Below are 17,034 nucleotides of genomic sequence, written 5' to 3' on the forward strand. Positions count from 1 at the left end.
CTTATTTGTGAAGAAAAAGGATGGTTCTATGTGTATGTGTATTGATTATCGGTAGTTGAACAAGGTTACAGTGAAGAACAGGTATCCCATGCCTCACATCGATGATTTATTTGATCCGTTACAGGGTGCCAGGGTGTTTTCCAAGATTGACTTGTGTTCTGGCTATCATCAGTTGAAGATTCGGGACCGGACATCCCGAAGACTGCTTTCAGGACCAGATATGGTCACTATGAGTTTCTTGTCATGTCATTTGGGATGACCAATGCCCCCGTAGCCTTTATGCATTTGATGTATAGTGTATTCCGACCTTATCTTGATTCCTTCGTCATTGTGTTTATTGACGACATCCTGGTATATTCCCGGTCTCGGGAAGATCATGAGCAAAACCCGAGGACCGTGCTTAAGACTTTGAGGGAGAAGAAATTGTATGCAAAATTTTCTAAGTGTGAATTCTGGCTTGATTCAGTGGCATTCTTGGGCCACATAGTGTCTTGTGATGGGATCAAGGTAGATCCGAAGAAGGTGGAGGCAGTGCAGAGTTGGCCTAGACCGTCATCATCTACGGGGATCTGCAGTTTTCTTGGTTTGGCGGGGTATTACCGTCGCTTCGTGGAGGGATTTTCATCCATTACAGCACCTATGACCAGGCTGACCCAGAAGGGTGCTCCGTTCAGGTGGACCGAGGAGTATGAGCAGAGCTTTCAGAAGCTCAAGACAGCTTTGACTACAGCCCCAGTATTAGTATTGCTTACAGGTTCGGGGTCCTACACTGTCTATTGTGATGCCTCGGGGATTGGCCTTGGAGCGGTATTGATGGAGGACGGTAGGGTGATTGCATACGCGTCTAGACAGTTGAAGGTGCTTGAGAAGAATTATCCAGTTCATGATCTCGAGTTAGCAGCTATTGTTCACGCCCTGAAGATCTGGCATCATTATTTGTATGGTGTTCCCTGTGAGATTTACACTGACCACCGGAGTTTGCAGTACTTGTCCAGGCAGAAGGATCTTAATTTGCGTCAGCGGAGGTGGTTGGAGCTACTTAAAGACTATGATATCACTATATTATACCACCCGGGGAAGGCCAATGTAGTGGCCGACACCTTGAGTCGTCGGGCAGAGAGTTTGGGGAGTTTGGCATATCTTCCAGCAGCTGAGATGCCCTTAGCCTTGGAGGTTCAGGCCTTAGCCAACCAGTTTGTGAGATTGGATATTTCAGAGCCTAGCCAGGTATTAGATTGCTCGGTCTTCTCTTTATGACCGTATCAGGGAGTGCAAGTATGATGATCCTCATCTTCTAGTTCTTTAGGACAGGGTTCGGCAAGGTGATACCAGAGATGTGACTATTGGTAATGACGGTGTGATGAGGATGTAGGGCCGGATCTGTGTGCCCAATGTAGATGGGCTTCGGGAGTTGATTCTCGAGGAGGCCCACAGCTCGCGGTACTCCATTCATCCCAGTGCCGCAAAGATAGATCGGGATTTGAGACAACACTAATAATGGAGGAGGATGAAGAAGGATATAGTTGGGTTTGTGGCCAAGTGTCTCAACTGTCAGTAGGTTAAATATGAGCATCAGAGACCGGGTGGATTACTTCATAAGTTAGAGATCCCAGAGTGGAAGTGGGAGCGGATCACCATGGACTTTGTGGTTGGACTTCCTCGGACTTTGAGAAAGTTCGATGCTACTTGGGTGATCGTGGATCGGCTGACCAAGTCAGCTCATTTTATTCCAATGTTGACCACTTACTCTTCAGAGAGATTGGCTGAGATTTATATCAGAGAGATTGTTCGACTTCATGGTATTCCAGTATCCATCATTTCAGACAGAGGTACACAGTTCACATCACGATTTTGGAGAGCCGTACAGCAGGAGTTGGGTACTAGGGTGGAGTTGAGCACAATCTTTCACCCTCAGATGGACGGGCAGTCCGAGCGCATGATTCATATTCTTGAGGATATGCTTTGTGCCTGTGTGATGGAGTTCGGAGGGTCATGGGACCAATACTTGCCACTTGTAGAGTTCGCTTACAACAACAGTTACCAGTCCAGCATTCAGATGGCACTATATGAGGCTTTATATGGTAGGCAGTGCTGGTCCCCAGTGGGATGGTTTAAGTCGGGCGAGGCCCGATTGTTGGGTACAGATTTGGTCCAGGATGCCCTGGATAAGGTGAAGGTGATTTAGGAGAGACTTCGCATAGCCCAGTCCAGGCAGAAGAGTTATGTAGACCGTAAGGTTCGTGATTTGGCATTTATGGTTGGTGAGCGGGTCTTGCTTCGGGTATCGCCTATGAGGGTGTCATGAGGTTCGGGAAGAAGGGCAAGCTGAGCCCGAGGTTCATTGTTCCTTTTGAGATATTGCGGCGAGTTGGGGAGGTTGCTTATGAGCTTGCCTTGCCTCCCAGCCTAGCGAGAGTTCACCCGGTATTCCACGTGTCTATCCTCCGGAAGTATCACGGTGATCCGACTCATGTATTGGATTTCAGCTCAGTCCAGTTGGACAAAGATCTATCTTATGTTGAGGAGCCAGTAGCCATTTTGGACAGGCAAATCAGAAAGCTCAGGTCAAAGAATATTGCTTCAGTAAAGGCCCAGTGGAGGGGTCAGCCGGTCGAGGAGGCAACTTTGGAGACCGAGCAGGATATGCGCAGCCAGTACCCTCTTCTTTTCACAGTTTCAAGTATGTCTTTATACTCGTTCGAGGACGAACAATTATTTTAAGAGGGGGAGGATGTAACGACCCGGCCGATCATTTTGAGAATTTGAGCCCCGATCCCCTAATATCTGCTTTCCCCATATTTGTTTCTGTTTTTGGGATTTGCCGGAGTGTTTGGTTATGGAATTCAGAGAGTTTTGGGACACTTAGTCCCTAGTTATGAGTTTAAGCCTTAGAGTTTGGACCGTAGTCGGAACTATGTGAAGATGGATCCGGAATGGAATTACGTCAACTCCGTTAGATCCGTTGAGTGATTTTGGGGCTAGGAGCACATCCGGAATGTGTTTTGGAAGTCTCTAGTAGATTTAGGCTTGAATTGGCGAAAGTTAGTTTTTCGACGATTTCGGCCGATAGTGGAAATTTTGATATCGAGCTCGGAATGGAATTACAAAAGTAGCTATAGGTTTGTAATGTCATTTGTGACCTGTGTGTAAAATTTTAGGTCATTCGGACTAGATTTGATGTGGTTCAGCATCGTTTGTAGAATTTGGAAAATTTTAAATTCTTAGGCTTGAATTCATGCTTAATTCATGATTTTGGTGTTCTTCGACGTGGTTTGAAGGCTCGACTAAGTTCGTATGGTGTTTTAGGATTGGTTGGTATATTTGGTTGAGGTCTCGGGGGCCTCGGGTGTGTTTCAGATGTTTAACGGAAAGAAATTTGGACTTAGGAAAATCTGGTGCATTGCTGGTTCTGGTGTTTCGCACCTGCGGAGGGGAGTCCGCAGGTGCGGACTCGCAGGTGCGCTTGAGAGTTCGCAGATGCAGAAATGAACAGGGCATGCTGGGCTCACAGGTGCGGTTGGTCGTCCGCAGAAGCGAAGCCGCAGATGCGGCCAGGGGTCGCAAATGCGGACCCAGCCCAATAAGTGACTTCCGCACCTGCGTTGATTTTTCCGCAGGTGCGAGACCGCAGATGCAGCCCCATGAGCGCAGATGCGGAAATTGCTGGGCAGAAAAGGGGATTTCGAGGGTTTGAAATTTCATAACACAAAATTTGATTTGGAGCTCGGTGGGAGACGATTTCTCGAGGGATTTTGGAGGAGAACTATTGGGTAACGAATTCTAACTCTATTTTGATCATAATACAATAATCTATTGTTATTTTCCTAGTCTAATTAAGGAATTTGAGGGTAAAAGTTTGGAAATGGGGGAAAAGGTTCCCCAATTAAAAATCTGAGATTTGAATGGGAGTTTGACGTCGGTTTTAGATGATTTTTGTTCGAGTGAACTCGTGAGTGAATGGGTGTTTATAAATTGTAATTTTTACTCGATTCCGAGACGTGGGCCCGGGGTGACTTTTGGGCTTTTTGACCTAATTTCACACTTTAGCTTCGAATTAATTAGCTAAATTAGTTACTTGTAGTTATATTTACATTATGCAATTTATTTGAATAGATTCGGGCCATTTGTTGTCGGATACTCGTGGCAATAACGTGTTATCGAGGTGATTTGAGCGGTTCGAGGTAAGTGGCTTGCCTAACCTTGTGTTGGGGACTTTCCCCTTAGGATATTTCGATATTACTTGGTGTGTGAGCGCCGTGTACGTGAGGTGACGAGTACGTACACAGGCTATTATTGCAAAATTCCCGTTTATCCTTTTCTAATCATAAATTGTTCCTCTTATTAAATTGCACTAATATGCTTAATTGTTTAGTTTAGACTAGAAAAGCATGCTTACGTGTTTTAACTGCCTATTTGATATTCTGTGCGCCATGCTTAGTTAAATCCCTATTTTCCTTGCCTGTGTTCAGTATAAACTGTATAACTCGATGCCATACGTGCCATTTCATCTTGCGTTGCATATTTAAATTGGGACTACTCTTGCATATTTACTTTGGGACTACGGACGTATTCCGGGAGATCCCCCACCACTGCATATTTACTTTGGGACTACGTACGTATTCCGGGAGATCCCCCAGCACTGCATATTTACTTTGGGACTACGGACGTATTCTGGGAGATCCCCCCTGTACTGCATATTCATTCGGAACTACGGGATGGTATCCCGAGAGATTCCCCATTGGGTTACTTTGTTCTGAGCCGAGGGCTCCCTTAACTGTTAAATTTTTGAGTATTTCTTTAACTGCGTTATCTAAATTTTGCTTATATCTTTTACTGTTTAATTTATTATATTTACTCCGGTAGGGCCTTGATCTAACCTCGTCACTACTCGACCGAGGTTAGGCTTGGCACTTACTGGGTACCATTGTGGTGTACTCATGCCCTTTCCTGCACATGTTTTCGTGTGCAGATCCAGGTACGAGCTATCAACCTTGGGGTTAGTGCGTGCTGCTGATTCTAGGAGACTTAAAGGTACTTCTGCTTACATCTGCAGATCTTCGGAGTCCCTTTCTACTCCCTCGCCTATAGACTTCCTTTATTATCTTCAGACTTTTGTATAGAGCTACATAGATTTTAGCAGCTTATGACTTAGTGATATTCCGGGTCTTGGAAAATTATTTTGTATATGTCGGGTGGTACTACTCTTGGCTGTTCATAATATGCCGTTTATCTTTAAGATGTTGTGTTTTCTTTATATTTTTTGTAATATTAGGCTTACCTAGTCGTAAAGACTAGGTGCCATCACGACACCGTACGGAGGGTTAAGTTGGGTAGTGACAGCTGAATAGTACTGAAGTCTAACACATGAGACAAGTCAGTGTGATACCTCCGGAGCATAGACACGTGAAAACCTGGATGAACCCCTGATAGGCTGGGAGGTAAAGCAAGCTTATAAGCAACCTCCCCAACTCGCCTCAACACCTAAAATGGGCCTATAAACCTTGGGCTTAACTTGCCCTTATTTCTGAATCTCATAATACCCTTCATCGGCGAGTCTTTCAAGAGAACATTCTTACCGACCATAATGATACATCGCGCGCTTTCTGATCCGCATAACTCTTTTGTCTGGACTGTGCGGTGCGAAGTCGCTCCTGGATCAACTTTAACTTTTCCAAGGAATCCTTCACCAAATCAGTACCATATAACTTAGCCTCGCCGGGCTCAAACCACCCGATGGGAGAACGATATCACCGACCATATAAGGCCTCAAATGGAGTCATCTCGATGCTGGATTGGTAACTGTTGTTGTAAGCAAACTCGGCCAAAGGCAAGAACTGATCCCACTGTCCCCCAAAGTCAATCACACATGTTCTTAGCATGTCCTCCAATATCTGAACTGTTCGCTCTTACTGCCCGTCGGTCTGTGGGTGGAATGTTGTGCTGAGCCCTACACGGGTCCCCAACTCACTCTGTACGGCCCTCCAGAAATGTGAGGTGAACTGAGGTCCTCTATTTGATATGATGGAAACAGGCACACCATGCAACCGAAATATTTCCCGAATATAAATCTGGGCCAACTTATCTGAAGTATATATAGTCACAACCGGAATGAAGTGTGCCGACTTGGTCAACCTGTCGACAATGACCCAAACTGCATCAAACTTCCGCAAGGTCCGTGGCAACCCAACTACGAAGTCCATGGTAATGCGCTCCCATTTCCACTCACGTATAGTCATCTGCTGAAGTAGGCCACCTGGCCTCTGGTGCTCATACTTGACCTGCTGGTAATTTAGGCACCTAGCCACATACTGATGTATGTCTTTCTTCATCCGCCGCCACCAATAATGTTGTCTCAGGTCACGATACAACTTCATAGCACCTGGATGAACACAATACCGAGAACTGTGTGCCTCCTCTAGGATCCTCTCCCTCAAGCCATTGATATTAGGAACACATAGACGACCCTGGAGTCGCAGAACACCAACCTCGCCCAGAGAAACCTCTTTGGCACCACCCTGAAGTACAGTCTCTCTGAGGACTGCCAAGTGCGGATCATCAAACTGTCAAGCCTTGATCTACTCCAATAGTGAAGAATGCGCAACAACACATGCAAGAACTCGGCTGGACTCTGAAGCATCCAACCTCACCAGTCTGTTAGCCAAGGACTGAATGTCCAAATCTAGTGGTCTCTCCTCAGCTGAAATGAATGCCAAACTACCCATACTCTCTGCCTTCCTGCTCAAGGCATCCGCGACTACATTCGCCTTACCCGGATGATAAACAATAGTGATGTCATAGTCCTTCAGTAACTCAAGACATCTGCACTGCCTCAGATTGAGATCCCTCTACTTGAACAAGTACTGCAAGTTGTGGTGATCAGTATAAACCTCACAAGGCACCCCATATAAATAATGCCTCCAAATCTTAAGAGCATGAACACTCGTGGCCAACTCCAATTCGTGCACAGGATAATTCTTCTCATGGGGCTTCAACTGACGTAAAGCGTATGCAATAGCTCGCCCCTCCTGCATCAATATGCAACCCAAGCCAACGCGTGAAGCGCCGCAATACACAGTATACACCCTCGAACCGGAAGGCAACACTAAAACTGGTGTTGTAGTCAAGGCTGTTTTGAGCTTCTGAAAGTTTGCCTCGCAATCATTGGACTAACGAAATGGGGCACCGTTCTGGTTTAATCTAGTCAATGGTGCTGCAATGGATGAAAAGCCCTCCACAAACCGGCGATAATATCCTGCTAACCACAAGAAACTCCTGATCTTAGTCGCCGAAGTGGGACGAGGCCAACTCTAAACTGCCTCAATCTTCCTGGGATCCACCTTAATATCCTCTCCTAATATCACGTGTCCCAAGAATGCCACAGACTCTAGCCAAAACTCACACTTGGAGAACTTAGCATATAGCTTATGTTCTCGCAATGTCTGAAGCACCACTTTCAAATGCTGATCGTGCTCCCCCAGGCTACGTGAGTAAATCAAGATGTCATCAATGAAGACAATAACAAAGGAATCAATATAAGGCATGAACACCCGGTTCATCAAATCCATAAACGCCGCTAGGGCATTAGTCAAGCCGAAGGACATCACCAGGAACTCATAATGACCATATCTAGTACGGAAGGCAGTATTCGGAACATCTGAGTCTCGAATCTTCAACTGATGGTACCCCAATCTCAAGTCGATCTTAGAAAACACCCTAGTACCCTGCAATTGGTCAAACAAATCATCGATACGTGGCAACAGGTACTTGTTCTTGATGGTAACTTTGTTCAACTGGCGGTAATCAATGCACATCCGCATAGTTCCATCTTTCTAATTCACAAATAACACTGGTGCACCCCAAGGTGATACACTCGGTCTAACAAACCCCTTTGCTAATAACTGCTAAAGCTGCCCCTTCAGCTCCTTCAAATCTTTCGGAGCCATACGATACGGTGGGATAGATATAGGCTAGGTACCTGGAACCAAATCAATACAAAAATCAATATCATGATCTGGCGGCATGCCTGGAAGGTCAGAAGGAAACACATCAAAAACTCGCAGACTACTGGCACTGAATCAATCGTCGGAGACTCTGCGGTGGTGTCCCGAATATAAGCTAGATAAGCCAGACAACCCTTCTCGACCATATATCGAGCCTTCAGAAAAGAGATGACCCGACTAGATGTACTAACAGAGGAACCCCTCCACTCCAACCTCGATAACTTTGGCATCGCTAAAGTAACAGTCTTGCCATTGCAATTAAGGATGGCATGATACGGAGATAACCAGTCCATGCCCAGGATGACCTCAAAGTTGATCATATCAAGTAGTAGAAGGTCCGCCCTAGTCTCGTAACCATAGAATGTGACCACACAGGACCGATAGATCTGATCCACAACCATAGAATCACCCACAGGAGTGGACACATAAACAGGAGTACCCAAGGACTCATGAGAAATATCCAGGAAATGAGCAATTAGAGATGACACATATGGATAGGTAGACCCTGGATCAAACAATACCGAAGCATCCCTACCGCAGACAGAAATAATACCTGTGATCATGGCATCTGAGGCCACTGCATCTGGTCTGGCCAGAAAAGCATAAAATCTAGTTGGAGCGTCAGCTGGCTGGCCTCCACATGACTGAACAATAGCTGGCTGACCTCCCCCTGCCTGGCCTCCACCTCTAGGACGGCCCCTACCCGCCTGTCCCCCACCTCTGGGCAGTCGGACGGCTAATGCTGCAATCATAGGCTGATAACCCTGCTGCACTGCCTTGCCCTGAAGTCTGGGAAAAAATCTCTTCATATGACATGGATCTCCACACTCGTAACAACCTCTCGGTACCATAGACTGTTGCCCCGAAGCCTGACCCTGATGGCCGGAATACCCACTAGATGATCCCTGAATGGCTGATGGGCGGTATGCACTCTCTGGCATGGCACTGAAATAGGCACTGGAAGAACCCTGATGAACTGGTGGGCGATAAGAACTCTATGGCATAGCACTAAAATAGGGTCACGCTGGAACACCCCGAGGAGGTGGTGGTGCTGGATATGTGGGCATGCTGGGCTGACCCCTCCCAAACTGACCCCTGCCCCTAGCCGGGGCACCTCTAAACTCTCCAGAGAAATGGGTCCTCTTATCCTGTTGCATCTGCTCTCTACCCCTCTAGCGGTAGCCCTCAATCCTCCGAGCAATCTCCACTACTAGCTGATAACCAGTACCCATCTCAACCTCCCGGGCCATACTAGCCCGAATACTGGGGTGCAACCCCGCAACAAATCTCTGCACTCTCTCTGCGTTGATAGGAAGTATCACAGGTGCATGGCGATACAACTCAAAGAATCTCGCCTCATAATCGGTCACTAATATCTGACCCAGCTTGAGCTACTCGAACTGACCTCGCAACTCTTCCCTCTGAGAGTGTGGAATATACTTATCCAAGAAAAGCTGTGTGAACTGGTCCCAAGTCATAGGAGGGGAACTCGCTGGTCTGCTAAGAAGATAAGACTGCCACCATCTATGGGCCCTGCCCTCTAGCTGGAAAGTAGTGAAGTCCACCCCATAGGACTCCAATATCCTCATGTTGTGCAGTCTATCCCTGTACCGGTCAATGAAATCCTGGGGATCCTCATGCCGCTCGCCCCCAAAGATAAGAGGATGTAGCCTAGTCCATCTGTCTAATAGCTTCTGCGGATCGCCATTCGTAGCTGGTCTAGGCTCAGGTGCAGCCACCGTAACTGGCTGGGCTCCACCAACGGGTAGTGCACCCGGATTCTGACATACTGCCGCTGAGTGCCCCGGAGCATGAGCAGTAGGGGTCTGTGCTCCCCCTCCTGCCTGAGATGTGGCTGGGTCTGCTGGAAATAAACCAGCCTGAGTCATAGTGTCCATGAACCGCAGCATACGGCCCATGACCTCCTGAAAGCCCGGTGCTGTCATGAAATCTACCGCGGCTGGCTCTGGAACAGGCACCTCTCCCTGCTCCTCAATAAGGGGATCCTCCACTGGATCCGCTGGTGGTGCTACTCTGGCAGCTTTTGGGACGCCCTCATCCCCTACCTCGGGCCGATGCCCTCCCCCGGCCTCAGCCTCAGCCTCTAGCAACCAGGGAGCAGCTCCTCCTGGGTCTAGAACATCCATCGTATGCGTCCTCACCATCTGTGAGAGAATAGAAGGAAGAAACTTAGTGTACCATCAATTGCACGATAGGAGATGAATAAAAAGTAGTTTCCTAACATCCTATAGCCTCTCGAAGATAAGTATGGACATCCTTTGGAATTCTTAAAATATTCAATTTAGTTCTTATCCAATACAATCAACATATATGATCAGTTAACGGTGTCTACAAAGCATGGTGTAAGCCTAAAACTACCCTGACATAACTGGAATAGTAGCCACGTACGGACTCTCGCCATTTCGTGCGTACGTATCCCCCACAAATAATCACATATTAATTAAGTTCACCTATGGGGAAAATTTTTCTCTTACAAGGTTAGAAAAGAGACTTACCTCACTTCAAGATCTACTTTCCGGTCCAAGCTTATGCGCCAAACCCTCAATTTGGTGCCGAACAATCCAAAACTATCCAAATAGTGTAAAGACTAATCAATATAGGCTTAAAGAGTTCATATCCCAACCATTAAAGTAATTTCCCAACTCAAATTGCAAGATTCCTAAAAAATTTTCCCCGGGCCCACGTGCCCGGATTTCGGAAATATCCGAAGAAAGTTGTTGCCCATAACCTTAGGAACATAAATATGTGATTTTCTTTAAGTTCCATAACCATTTTCGTGGTAAAACTCCATTTTTATCAAAATCCTACGTTTTCCTCTAAACTCATAATTTTTTACTAATTTACATGTTATAATCTACCCATAAACTATGTATTAAACTCACATTAGGTAGAAATTACTTACCTCACAAAGCTAGGTCAAAATCTCCTCCTTAAGAGCCCTCACATCGCCCAAGAGTGTAATAAATGACCCCAAAAATACTTAAGTCCCGTTTTTTTAAAACTCACTGCCCATCTACCTCCTTCTTCACGAACACGAAAGAGGCCTCGCGTTCGCGATGGCAAATGACTCAGGCCCCCTGAAGACCCTTCATTGCGAACACGATCAATGTTTTGCGAACGCGGAGGCTGGCTTAGCCTACACTACGCGAATGCGAGGGTTGCTTTGCGAACGCGAAGAACAAAGCGGCCCCAGCCCAGCCCACTTACTCTACGCGAACGCGAGCCGCCTCACGCGAACGTGAAGGTCACTGGCCCCAGACCTTCGCGAACACGGACTAGCTATCGCGAACGCATAGCACATTTTCCCCCAACACAACTCCTTCTACGCGAATGCGATGGTCCCTTCGCTATTGCGAAGAAGAAAACCAGAACTGGGCATTTCTAGTTTCTCACACTTTGCTCTGAGGGGTCCGAAACTCACCCGAGCCACTCATGACCCCGTCCAAAGGCACTAACAGGTCTGTAATCATAATACGGACTTTCTCGAACTCTCGAAACGCAAAAAACAACAATGAAACCAAGAATCCAAATTGAATCCTTCAAGTTTTCCAAATCCTCCGAATACGCAGAATCATGCCTAGACTACTCGGAATGACACCAAATTTTGCGTGCAAGTCTTAAATGACATTACGGAACTATTCCTGTCGGAATTCAATTTGGACCTCGATAACTCCAAAACCCGCTCCAAACCAAATTTAAAGAACTTCAAAGTTCTTCAAGAACCAACTTTCACTATTGGGCACCAAAACGCTCTCGGGTCATCCAAAACTTGATCCGAACATACGCCCAAGTCCGAAACCATCATACGAACCTATTGAAACCGTCACATCCTGATTTTGAGGTCGTTTACTCAAAATATTGACCAAAGTCAAACTTGGCCTTTTAAGCCAACCTTAAGGAACTAAGTGTTCCGATTTACATCCAAACTCTTTCAAATCCCGAACCAATCATCCCCGCAAGTCATAAATCAGTAAAATCAAGTACGGAAAGTCTTATTTAGGGGACCGGGGTTTTAGAAAGTAAAACAACCGGTCGGGTCGTTACATTGCAATAGCCACATGCTCCCAATTGCAACATAGATCAGACTATTATCAACTTTACCGAAACAATAAGACAAGCTGCACAAGATATAAAAACAAACACAAGGAAAATCACAACATCACATGAAAATTATCAACGCAATAACCCCACATCATCTCGTAAAATTTTACCAACATAATAACTCCACATCATCACATATCATCCTTGACAATAGCCACCCTTATCACTCCTATAATAGCCTCCATTATCCCTCCACCCTGACAATATCAATAGCCAATCTTATAGCTCCTATTGCCATCCTTTATCTCTCATATAGCCACCCTTATCGCTCCTCCCAGACAATATCCCAACACACATAACAACAGTGAAATGTCACCCTTATACCCACATAATATCAACAGTGGAATGCTACCCTTATATCCTCAAAATAATAACTCAACAATTTACACAGAATATTAGTACGACAGCGTAACAAAACCAATTCATATCACAATTTGCCCAATGTCCATAACCAATTCCAAGGATATAACAAAATTAATTAATTTCACAACAAATAGCCTAAGGCTCCACACAATGCATATAAAACCTAAAAAACAATCAATAGATATAGAAAATAATCAGCATAAGGCAACGCCTTCATTAATCCAAACTTTGATAATTATATAAATACCTCTTCTTAAGCTCATTTAATTAATTATTTGCAGAGAAAAAATACATAATGAAATTAAATTCCAAGAATATAAAACCATCAAACTCACGGAATTCACATAAATATATAGGTAACATTCACATCAAATCGTCATACAAAACAAATTCAATAAATGTGATTTGAGGCATGGTAAATAGATGACTAAATAAATGCCAACAATTATCCAATTTACTACAGAATATGCCCAAGACTTTAACTCAATAAATTTTGCACATATAAGGCCGAGTACGTACTCGTCACCTTGCATACACGGCTTTTCACATTTCACAAATCGGCTCGGTATCATTATCGAGCCCATGACCAAATCGAACCGCAAGGTAACGTGAAAGTTGTCAGAGACGCACAGACCGATTGACACTCACCTCGAATGTCGAACTCGAAACAAGGCCGAGGGCTCGACCCAATACCGAGCTCGAGCCAGTATCGAGCTCGCAGACAAGAGTCGTTGCAACCACACTAGGGGAGAGAATCTTGGCGGGAATCGAGGAAGAGACAATTCATCATGGGTTCTCCACTATATATTTTTATTATAAATAAAGTAAGATCCTTCTACTATAAAGGGGGGAATCCTTGTAAGCACAGGATAGGTTCACACATTATAAGAAAAGACTACTTCTCTTATTGAAGAATAAATCTCTTGAGCCTGTTTTACTCAGCATACTCACTCTTCTTGTTCAATAATTTATCTCTCGTTTTTATAGCCAAGAATCTAAATATTTTCACTTCTACGTACGATTTATGTCAAGCCATATCATATATCCTTAGAACTACTTATAAATTTAAATATATCTGATTTTTCGGATAAACATGAATAATTATTTTGAACTAAGAAGTTGGTACTTTTTGAATTCACTTTTCTTGTGAATTTCAGTGGAACTAATTCCATATTTGATAAGCAAATGCTGTCATTTGATTTAAAGAAATAATCCAGTTTGCAATCGGCTTCTTTCCAATATGTTTTCCTACAAATCGGCTTCCATACTTGCAACAAAAAAAAAATGCAATTATATATAGCTTAAACCATCATTTACAAACTTTCACGGAGCATGTTAAAAAGCATGTGCCAAGTGAAAGTTATTCATGATTTATCGATTAGTTCATCGTCTTATGTTTTTAAGTTAAAAAGCAGCAAAAACTGTATGGGATTGAAACACCTCATAGGAGACGGGATAAATAGACAATAAAGAGTAGCATTCTGTCTTCTCTTACTCTCCCAATACAGTCAATTCTGCGTCATTTCCTAATTAGAGCATTAAAAAGTTATAATACCAATAAAAAAGATCATGTTGTTGTTATCAAAATTGGCATAACGTTCTTAAGTACTCCTTCCATTTAAAATTAACTGTCTTACTTTCCTTTTTAATATGTTTAAAAATGAACATCACATTTCTATATTTAGTAAGTTCTAATTTCAATATTATCATTTTACCCTTAATAACACCCCTTTATAGGAACGATATGACAAGCTCTGTTTTAAAAGGCAGAATTGGGGGGGGGGGGAGGGGGGACTCGTCCGGGGCTCGCTCGGGGCGGAGCACTCATAAAACGCCCCTGGGCTTATGTGTATGGCTTAGTTTCGTGAGATTTAAGCCTCGGCCGTTGGGGTTTACGCCTCGGACACGCCCAACGCTCAGCGTACTAGGCTCGCCTAATAGAACTTTATACAATTGTGTGTAACTAACATTGTAAATCTTCAATTTTTTTTAATAAATCGTTGATTATTCAAAATTACTTTTTTCTTAATCATAAACCATTAAGTTGAGAGTATTTTATGTCATAATTAAAATAAAAATTATTGCACGTTATCCACTAGAACTGTTATGATAGTAAATTTTAGATAAATCTTTCATTTAAAAGTATTTATTTATTAACTTTTGTTATGTCTTTATTATATAATAGTCCATAAGTTTTTTTATAATTATTTTCCTAAATATTATTTTTTTCACGTTTACGAGATACAATACTTATTAATTTATTAGCTCAGTATTAGCTAGTAACTATTTACAAATAATTAGTTATCAATGTAGATTATGGTGAATTATGTGTCACTTTATTAACTTGTTGAAACTTAAAAATAAATGATGCTAGAGAATCATATTTAAATTGTGAATTATGTTCTTATATAAATTCTCTTTCAAATAGAAAACATATTAAATAAAAGGAATATTTAAAAAAAAATTAAATTATAATATCGAAATTCTTTCAAGATTCATTACTCCTTAAGAGATACATATAAGATTTCTCATCGAATACATTACTTTTGATGTTTGAGTTATAACGACGTTGCATCTAATTTATATATTATGATATATGTCATACTTTTCGTATTATTCATAGTGGTATTATAATTTATAAATATTTTAAATAGATTATTTGCTATATTTTTGTGATTTTATTGTAATTTTTATATTATTTTTTATTTTATACTATCTTAAAATTCTTGAAATTAGTAAAATTTAAAGATCCATGGGACTTACGTTCTATGTCTTAGGGCTTACGCCTCGCCTCGTAAGAGGTAAAATGCCTCACTCCATGCCCCCGCCTTTTAAAACATTGATGACAAGATTAAGTTCACAAGATATAAATGGTACATCTTTAATTAGTTTAAGACTATAAAATTCAAAAACCTTCTTTACATTCTTAAAATTCATGCTAAGTCAAATAAATTCACATAAAATGAAACGGAGGGAGTAGTATTTAATACATATTTACATAATTAGTTTCAAGATGCTCAGGTTTCAGGCATATACCTGTGTCTCCTGGACAATTTTTTCAGGTTGATGAGCAATCGCTGGGCTGGCCTCAAACTGATGCTTATTGTCTTCTCGGATTTTCTTCACAACTTCAAGGATCTTATTAATCTCCGCTGCAAAATTCCTGTCTTGAGAGGCAACTTTGAACAGCTTTTTTAACAGTCTCTTGGTTCAGGCCACGTCCTCAGCTTTATACACTGTACGTCAAATTTTATCGACCAGCACATCCCACTGATTGTTGTTGCTCCTCAAATGTGGATTATTGATGTATGACTATAATTATATATTTTTAATGCATTACTTACCTTACATTTTGGTATTTTAATACTAAATTATACTATGTTTGGGCTTAATTGAGTTTATTTTATGTGTAAGTACTTTGGAGATAAAATTAGGAACAAAGTAGAGATTTTATTTGTATTTTATATTAGAAGAATGAATTCATGATTATTTAATTACTGAATATATAATGATTAAAGTTTAATTTTACAAAAGAAAACAAAAGAAACAATTGCAAAGAATTGAAAAGTTAAGTAAAAGAATGAGAAACGAGCAGAAGTTAGGTGGCAGCTGTAAGAACGCCCAAGCAGAAGTTTTAGCGCCAGGGCGTCGGTAAAAAAAAAAATGCTCTTTGGAGGAGAGATACTATTTCACTAATCGAGTCACAGGTATCTAACATATTCATACCTAACGATTTTTCACAAAGTGGCGTCAAAGCGTATAACTTGTACAAATCTTTCTATCTTCCAAGTCGATCCGATCCATTCGTTCGTAGAGCTATTTACTCGATGGATGTCGTTAGCTCGTGTCGTAAGGTATTGGGTTAAGTCCCGCAACTAGCGCAACCCTCGTGTTTAGTTGCCATCGTTGAGTTTGGAACCCTGAACAGACTGCCGGTGATAAGCTGGAGGAAGGTGAGGATGATGTCAAGTTATCATGCCTCTTATGCCCTGGGCGGCACACGTGCTACAATGGCCGGGATAAAGGGTCGCGATCCCGCGAGGGTGATACTTGGAAAAGGCGTACGATACAGTTCCGAGGAAGGTTTTGTGGAGATGTTTGGAGGCTAGAGGTGTACATGTTGCCTACGTTAGGTTGATTAAGGGCATTTATGATAGAGTAAAGACCCGACTGGCGATGGTGGGTGGGGACTCGGACCATTTTTCGGTGATGATGGGGTTGCATCAGGGGTCGACACTCAGCCCTTTTTTGTTTGCTCTAGTGATGGATATATTGACGTGCCACATCAAAAGGGAGGTGCCGTGGTGCATGCTATTTGCAGATGATATTGTATTGATTGACGAGATGCGAGACGGTGTGAACGCAAAATTAGAGGTATGGAGGCAAACCCTGAAATCTAAAGGTTTCAAGTTGAGTAGGACCAAGACAGAATACTTGGAGTGTAAGTTCAGTGGGGAGACTCAAGGAGGGGAAGGGGAGGTAAGGCTAGACTCATAGGTCATCCCTAGGAAAGGGAATTTTAAGTACCTTGGGTCTATTATTCAGGGGG

Source organism: Nicotiana tabacum, chromosome 12 (assembly GCF_000715075.1).
Source record: "Nicotiana tabacum cultivar K326 chromosome 12, ASM71507v2, whole genome shotgun sequence".
NCBI classification, from domain to species: Eukaryota; Viridiplantae; Streptophyta; class Magnoliopsida; order Solanales; family Solanaceae; genus Nicotiana; species Nicotiana tabacum.